The following is a 9,469-nucleotide window of genomic DNA, read 5'->3' as shown; positions in this document are numbered from 1 at the left end:
TTAATCCCTAACTCAGATGCTCGAGGGTTCAAGCTATGCAAAAATTTTAGGGGGCTATTTCTAATTTAATCAAAGAATAGTCACAAGAATAACAAAAACATGCAATGTTTATTCATCCCCAACTTAAAGATGGAACATTGTCCTTAATGCTTAAAACAAGCAATCAATTCAAGAAAGCAAAAATAAGAGATGTAGAGAGAAACTTCCTTGGTTTTGTTGTTGATCATTTATTTGCTGGAGAAAGAGTTTCCTTGCTTTTGTATTTTTTTTTTCTTAAGGTTGACCTACAAGGAAAAAGAAAAGAATCAATTATTCTATTTATGCTAAAAATAAGAAAGAAAAAAGGAATGAGAAGAAAAAAATGAAAAGAAAGAAAAAGAAAAAGAAAATTTGTACTGTTTTTGCAAATTTTTATCGTCATTTGCTCGACGTTGGTGAAGAGGGGTATCATGTGTATGAGGGATCAGCTAAACGCAAGTCTAATTCGACTTCATTTACATGCCCTTCATTATATATTTTGAGCATATGTTCGTTCACCTTAAAGATCTTTTCTATTTCAAGACTTTTGATTTCCACTGCACCATGAGAGAAAACATTAGTAATTTCAAAAGGACCTAACCATTTGGACTTAAATTTTCTTGGTATCAATTGTAATCTAGAGTTGTAAAGCAAAACTTTTTGTCCAACCTTGAGTCTTTTCTTATCAAACCTTTGTCATGAATTATTTTGGTTTTCTCTTTGTAAATTTTTTAGTTTTCATATGCATCTATTCTTAGTTCTTCTAATTGTTGCAATTCTAAGAGTCTTTCCTTTCTGGCTTGAGCTAAGTTCAAATTACATTTTTCTATCACCCAATAGACTTTGTGTTCAACCTCTACTAGGAGATGGCATGCTTTTCCATATATAATTCTATATTGGGTTGTTCCTATAGGCGTCTTATAAGCGGTTCTATAAGCCCAAAGTGCATCATTTAATTTTGAACTCCAATCTTTTCTTTTCAAATTCACGGTTTTTTCTAAAATGTTTTTCACTTCTCTATTTGAGATTTCTGCTTGGCCGTTTGTTTGGGGATGATACGGGGTTACTACATGGTGGTGAACTCCGTATTTCCTCAACAATGATTCTATGGTCCTATTACAAAAATGTGAGCCTTGATCGCTTATAATGACCCTAGGAATTCCAAATCTAAAGAAGATATTATTTTTTAAGAAATTTTGATACGATAGATGAATAATTCATTCTAGTGGGGATTGCTTCGACCCACTTGGAAACATAATCAACCACAAGTAAAATATACAAGTATCCAAAAGAAGAAGGAAATGGACCCATAAAATCTAAATCCTAAGCGTCAAATATTTCACAAACAAGAATGGAATTAAGGGGCATTTTATTTCTTTTAGATAAAGATCCAGATTTTTGACATTTTTCACATGATTTGCAATACACATACAAATCAGCAAAAAGTGAAACCCAGAATAGTCTTGAATCTATGATTTTCCTAGTAGTTCGTTTAGCACTGAAATGACCACCAAATGTTTATTCATGGCAAAAAGACAAAACATACTCAAATTCTTCATTAAGGACACATCTCCTAATTATTTGGTTAGAACAAAATTTCTATAGGTAAAGAGGATCCCATACATATTATTTAGAGTCGCTTTTTAGTTTAGACTTTCTAGACCAAGACATGTTAAGAGGAAACTTACCAGTTACAAGGTAGTTTACCATGTCGGCGTACCACAGTAAGAAAGAAGACACCTTGAAAAGATGTTCGTCTGGGAAGTCTTCTCTAATTGGAACTAGTTCTCCTTCTTGCACAATTTGGCTTAGGTGGTGGGCTATAGAATTCTCAGATCCTTTTCTATCCTTGATGGTTATGTTGAACTCTTGTAAAAGAAGGATCCATCTCACAAGTTTGGGCTTGGATTCTTTCTTCATCATTAAGTACCTGAGAGCAGCATGGTCAGTATAAACAATAATTGGAAAACCAAGTATGTAAGATCTAAATTTATCTAAAGTAAAAATAATGGGAAAAAAATTCTTTTTCTATTGTGGAATAGTTGATTTGAGATGAGTTGAGAGTCCTTGATGCAAAATAAATCACATGGCATTTCTTGTCAACTCTTTGTCCTAATACTGCTCCCACTATTAGGTTTCTAGCATTCACACATGATTTCAAATGGTAAGTCCCATCGAGGCGGTTGAAGGATTGGAGTTGATGTCAACTTCTCATTAAGTGTGTCAAAAGCTTCCTTGCATTCTTTGTTGAAATTGAATACGACATCTTTTTTAAGAAGGCTAGATAGAGGGAGTGCAATTTTGGAAAAGTCTTTAATGAACCTCTTGTTAAACCTTACACTACCAAGAAAAGAGCAGACTTTCCTAATATTTTCACGATAGGGAAGGTTAGTTATGACATTTATCTTAGCCTTATCAACTTCTATGCCTTTTGAAGATACAAGGTGTCCTAACACGATTCCATGAGAAGCCATAAAATGACATTTTTCATAATTCGAAACTAAATTTGTTTCTATGCATCTTTTTAAAATCAAACTTAAATTGTGCAAACAATCTTCAAAAGAACTACCATATGCAGTGAAGTCGTCCATGAAAATTTCTATGCATTTTTCAACATAACCAGAGAATATGCTCATCATACATCTTTGAAATGTACCTGGGGCATTACATAGCCCAAATGGCATTCTTCTAAATGCATAGGTACCATAAGTGCAAGTAAAGGTATTCTTTTCTTGGTCCTTCTATGCTATAGGTATTTGATAGAATCCAGGAAAACCATCAAGAACAATAAAAATATGGCTTCCCGACTCACCATTCAACCATTTGATCAATAAAAGGAATAGGAAAGTGATCCTTTTTTGTTACCTCGTTTAGCTTTCTAAAATTTATGCACATTCTCCAACCATTTTGTACTCTCATGGGAATGATCTCATCTTTTTCATTCTTTACAATAGTCATGTCGGTCTTCTTCGGTACCACATGTATGGGGCTTACCCATTGACTGTCTAGGACTGAGTAGATTATACCGGCTTCAAGTAGTTTAAGAATTTCTTTGTGAACAATTTCCTTCATGGTTGGATTTAGTCTTCTTTGAGGTTGAATGATTGCTCTAGCTCTGTCCTCTAGAACTATTCTGTGCACGCAAAGGGATGGGCTTATCCCTTTGATATCATCCAAAGTCCAACCAATTGTTTTTTTTTTTTTTTTTTTTTTTTAGTAGATCTTCAAGGTTTCCACCAATGTGCATTCTTGAGAAGATGTGAGTTCTCTAGATATGATTATAAGAAAGGCTTTTCATCTCCAAGGAAGACCTATTTGAGGTGCGAAGGGAGAGCCTTAAGCTCGATCCCTTGTACTTGAGATTCAACAACATCATTATTAAAAGATTTATCATTCAAATCAAATTCATTAGAAGTAAACAAAGAATCAATCGAAGAGTCATCGTCATCAAGATAAATAGAGGGGCTAACCGAACAATCCAAATATTCATCTATATTCAATAAAAATTCGTCAAAAATATCACAAATGTCCATAGAGCAAAGGGACAAGTATTCCTTTGGAAATTTCATTGCATCATATATATTAAAAGATTTTACCTCTCCATCAAATTCTACCGACAAATACCCTTTATCTACGTCTATTCTTGTTTTTGCAGTTTTCATGAAAGGTCTTCCAAGTAGAATACTAGAAGAGGAAGTAGAATAAGGTTCATCCATTTTTAGAATGTAAAAATCAACAGGAAAGACTAATTCTTCGACTCTCAACAAAACATCTTCAACAATGCCTAAGGGTTGTATGCAAACATTCGTTTTTTGTAGGCCATTCAATTTTAGATCTTCATAGACATGAAAGGGCATTACATTTATTGATGCACCTAGGTCTAGCATGTTATGAGTAATGATTCTATCTCTTCTTTTTAATGGTAAGGTAAACATTCTTGGATCTCTACATTTTTTAGGCATATATTTTAAGTAAAGCAGAGACATTCTTGCTAATAGTTATCCTTTCCTCTTTCTTTTCTTTTCTTAGTACATAAGTCCTTTAGAAATTTAGCATACCTGGGTATTTGTTGAATAGCATTAAGCAAAGGGATATTAATTTCTACCTTTTTCAACATCTCAATTAGCTCATGGTCAACATCTTCTACCTTAGGTCTCGCTAATCTACTAGGAAATGGTGCCTTGGGTACATATGGCTCTACCTTAGAGGGAGAATAATCACATACCTTGGGAAAAATAAGAGTATCTTTTGGCTCACTTACCTCGAGAAAAATAAGAGTTCTTTCATTACTTTTTCTTGCCTCTTGGGAGGAAATTGAACCGAGGTTGCATCTTGAGAGGAGGAGGGAATTTCCTTACCACTTCTTAGAGTGATCGTGCTTACGTTTGCATGCTCTAGTTGAGCAAAAAGCTTTCCAGAATATTTACTCCCAAGCTTGCTTACCACAGTTGCGAGTTGTGTGATTTGAGTACCCAAGTTTGTTAAGCCTTGTCTAGTCTCTTGTTGAAAGGATTTAGTGTCTTGTTGAAGTTGCTTGGTTTCTTGATGAAGTTGAATTTTATCCTTTTGCAAATTGTAAAGTTCCTGTTGAAATTTTAATGAGTGGTCAGCAAGAGTTTTTACTACGTCTTCTAGAGACATACCTGAGGAGCTTGAGGAAGATGGTGGGTTACAATTCTCATATGGCCTTTGAGATCCCCACTTGAAATTGGGATGATCTCTCTATCCTTGGTTATATGTTTGCTCATGGGGGTCGTATTTTCTCTGAAATCCACCAATGACATTGACTTGGGTTTGTCGGAAAACCTCAAAATTGTGATCGACTAATCCACATGCCCCGCACGGTTTGACTTGAGGAAGGCCTCCTTGGTCTACCTGAGTAAAAAGAGAGACTAGATTAGATACTTGTGATCTAAGCTCACTTTCCTCACTAGATTGAACAACAGAGTTATCAAGAGTCCTTGTCCAAAAATTCTGAGAGTTTTCTGCCATGGTTGATATGAGTTGGCTCGGTTCAGTCGGTGTTTAGTTTACTAGAGCTCCACCAGTGGCTGCATCTTTATGGCTTCTCTCAGACAGGAGTAAACCTGAATAGAAGTATTGAATTAGATATTGCTCATAAATTTGATGGTGTGGAAAAGATGCACATAATTGTTTGTATCTTTCCCAATATTCATATAAAGATTCTCCTACACTTTGTTTAATTCCATAAATCACTTTTTTTTATGTTATGAGCTTTAGATGCCACAAAGAATTTTTCTAAAAATTTATTTTTCAACCCATTCCACATAGTAATACAACCCGTCGGTAGGTAGTATAGCAAATCCTTAGCAACATCCTTCAAAAAAAGGGGAAGGCTCTAAGGCGGAGTTGCTCTTGTGTCACTCCATGAGGATGCATCCCGTCACAAACAAGGTGGAACTATTTCATGTGCTTGTGAGGATCTTCACCAGGTTGCCCTCTGAAAGTTAGAAGTAAATGTACTAGCCCCAGTTTGGGTTCAAATGGGACAGTTGTCTTCGAGTATACAATGCAAAGAGGTTGTTGATTATAATCTGATTCCGCTAGCTCACGCAAAGTTTGTTCTCTTGCTTCACCCGTGATGTTTGGTTGTGGTTGTTCTTCTTCTTGATCCAACTCTTCATATTCTTCTTGCTCTCTTCTAGCTCTTTCCCTCCATAATCTTCTTTCCTCATGGTCAATATCTAAAATCAAATCATAAAGCAAACTCCAGGAGGAGCGAGTCATACACAAAAGGAAAGCGAGTAAATTTGAAGAATTCAGCATGCTAAAATTATAAACAAATTCTAATTTATGAATTGCTTCTAAACCCAATCAAATTTTAGCAAAGTAATAATGTACACAAATATCATTATTTTATTTGCAACGATACTATAGTGAGTCAGAATAAGTGCTACCGAGGGGCAGTCAAATACTCTTTCACTAAAGCAAGACATTCTTGACTAAATACTATCTAAAAAATAACTCATATTCCGATAGTCATTTAGCTACCATTTTCGGTCAAGAACTTATTAACACTTAGTAATTCTATAAGTGTAACCCTCAATTTTTAGATCTCAGAGATTAGCGACCCCAACGAAGCAACCGAATTGGAGAGTCAAAGTTGGGAAACGACCTAAGAAATCATATCCATTTCTAAAGTTTGAGTTGTTCTGAATCCCATGTTACAACCCTCTGAAGGGATAACCATCATTAAACGACTAGCAAGGGCCGCATAAAGCTAACCAACAGGCACAACATAGAAATCTCACAGTCCAAACCAACGGAAGAGACAGTAGAAGACGTTAACACATATCCTTCACCCACTTATTATGAACTACTTCCCCCATTCACCTTGATCTTGACTCATACAAACACTTTCTGAATGGAGGTCACTCCTAGGGTGACATGAAGTCATATGAATCTCACGGTGTGAACTTCCTAGGGACGTGAGAGTTGAAATCAATATATCACATATTTGATTTTACAATGAACAACTACCCCTATTCACCTTAATCTTCATTCATGCTTACTTTCCGAATGGAGGTCACTCCCAAGGTGACACGAAGTGTCGCATGAATCTCGATGTGAACTCTTATGGACGCAAGAGCTAAAAACAATATATCGCACATGTTATTAATCTCCCACTAAATTGTTCTAACAAAATATCATATACGTTATTAAATTCCCACTAAAGCATTCTAACAACATATCATATATGTTATTAAACTCCCACTGAAGTGTTTTATTTATTTTTTGGGTAAATCTTTACTTAAGAATGTTCCGGCTAATTAAACAACCTAAATCTATTTGGTTTATCCAAGTATAACACTTATAATTGGATTTGACCTATGATTTCTAAGTGAAAACAAATTTTAACACCTCGCACCGCTCACATATGCTCATAAAACTAGTTAACAATGCTCAATTATTCGGTCATAATCCCTAGGTAAGAGGTGTTCCATAGACCGTCAACTTAAGTACCCCCAGTTTTAGACAGGATTATATACCGATTGAGTTTGTAACCATATTTTACAAGATGTCGACCTATTTTAACTATTAAAATAGGTGATTAACCTATGTGAGCATGCAACTTATCTTTGTTATGGATTTTAATGTCTAATCCAATTTTATAACAACTTATAAAATAATAGACATGCTTTGCATCTATAATATACTTTTATATAATAATTATATAAACATTCATTCCATGCATTTAAAATAACAACTTATATCAAAACATGGAATCCTACACATGCATACTATATATTATAACACTTATAATATACTTGCAATGCATGATACATGCTTATCCTATGGCAAGATTTTAAATCTACATGGTATATAATATGAACACAATAGATAAATTATCTAATTAATACATTCACAATGCATAATTAAATAAACACATTAAAATGGACCGGTTTTGGCATCCTAACCTAGTTGGGCCTGGATGTGCAAATTAAATGAAGAGCAGGCACAGGCACGGACTTGGACTGGGCCACGCACAGAGTTGGGCCTGGACGCAGGCGAAATTGGGTTGGGCCAAGTGTGGATCTTGAAGCGGGCACAAGGTCGGATCAATGAGTCTGGAAGCTTCATGCGTGTCAGCCACTTCCTCGTGGGTCAAGTGCCTTCCGGGTCGAGTCGTCGGGTCATGAACCGGTTTTGGGAGGCCATTTTGGTCTTTAAGCTATTTTTCACCAAATTGAAGTTGTCCTCTTTGCCAGAATCGAGCAAATACAGCCTAAATTCAACTCTAATGACTCTAGAAAATTTACAGACCCTTCACAACACGTTAAAGCCCATAAAATACCAGGTCGTTGCAATAATTATTACTACCTGAGAGAGAAAACAGATGCCAAAATCGAAATTATCCATTTTAGCACACACAACATTCATCACATGAATCAATACCCACCATATGCATAAATTAACCAAAAATTGAGTATTTTAAGCATGCTCTGATACTAATTGATGGAATGAACACATGCTTAGTGGAAGAAAAACGGATCGAAAGTACTCTAAGATAAGTATGCATGCAACCAAACAAGTAAAAGGGGAAAAGAATACAACCTTTGTAGTCTTTGAATCTTCTCCAAATCAGCTCCAATCTCCTCATGAACGGTTGGTAGGTAGACCATCACGAGAGTCTTCATGACTATTCTTCGGTCTTAGAACGGGATGGTAGGATATGATGAGTGGCTAATTTGGAGAGGAAAAAGCTAAAGCTTTGAGAGAAAAAGGGATGAGATTATCACATAATCTCATCTAAACCCACTATAGCCAAGAAGTTTTCAAAAGCATTAAACATTCCTTTTAAAGACTATTACATGCAAATATGGAACTTTGAGTTTGATGAGAATTTGACACTCAAAATTCCACTAACTCAAAATGTGGGATTTAGTGGGCCAAGTGTCTTCAAATGAAGACAACACTTAGCCATGCAAAAGTTGGCATTTTCCAATTAGAAATATTGGATCTTTCCACTAACTTGGTCAAAGTTTGACTCTCAAAGTTTAAAGTAAAAAAATTTGACTTTTTGACTTCCAAAAATCAAAAGTCAACAATTTGACTTTCATTGTAATTTTGATATAGTCAACAAATTGACTTATAATGCAATTTTGATCAAATCCTAATTTCAAAATTAATTCTAATAATCAATTTTAAAAAATAAATTAATATTAAATAATTAATTACAAATTTTAATTAATTTAATTTAATATTAAATCCCCACTTATCCCAATTTATATGAATCTTTATTCATAATCTTGATATTTAAATCTTATTTAAATATCTCTATTTTCTCTCTCTTTATGTTTAATTCACAATTAAACATCGTATATATTTAACGCTTTGCTCCAAAAACTAAATTTGAACACTTCAAATTCATTCGTCACACTGTTCTAAGGTTTAGTTCAATATGAGCTAGTAAGGGGACCTCATGGACCTACAGATCATGGACTCCAACGACCTGTGATTAATTAGCTAAACTCTTTAACCTAATTAACCACTATTCGTTAACTACAGGGTCACTCCAGTAAAGCCCATTAGTTGCACTGCCCTCATTGCAGATATATTATGTCCACTCGATATAACCATGATTAGTAAGTTAACCCTTCACAGGTTGTTTGTAATAACGACTGGGTCAAAAGCTGTTTTACCCCCGAGATTACATCTAGCTTCTTAAGTCCCACTGATCCTCTAATGAACAATTGGTTTGTGATTCATTCACTAAACCGAGTCCTTCACGAGCTAATGAGAGGGTAGGGCCCCTTGTTCAAGACCTAGAGTCAGTACTTAAGGGAACAACCTCTCTACTATCCTTAAAAATAGGTAGGAGTGAATTTCGTCTTGCACCCTATGTCTCCAGCTGTCTACTCGGTCTTACCCCTGAAATGGGAAGCTTATTGAGCTAACGTTGTTAAGCCAACCCTCACCCATGCAAATC

Source organism: Benincasa hispida, chromosome 10, assembly GCF_009727055.1.
Source record: "Benincasa hispida cultivar B227 chromosome 10, ASM972705v1, whole genome shotgun sequence".
Taxonomy (NCBI): Eukaryota; Viridiplantae; Streptophyta; class Magnoliopsida; order Cucurbitales; family Cucurbitaceae; genus Benincasa; species Benincasa hispida.
Note: the sequence above shows the minus strand (reverse complement) of the source record.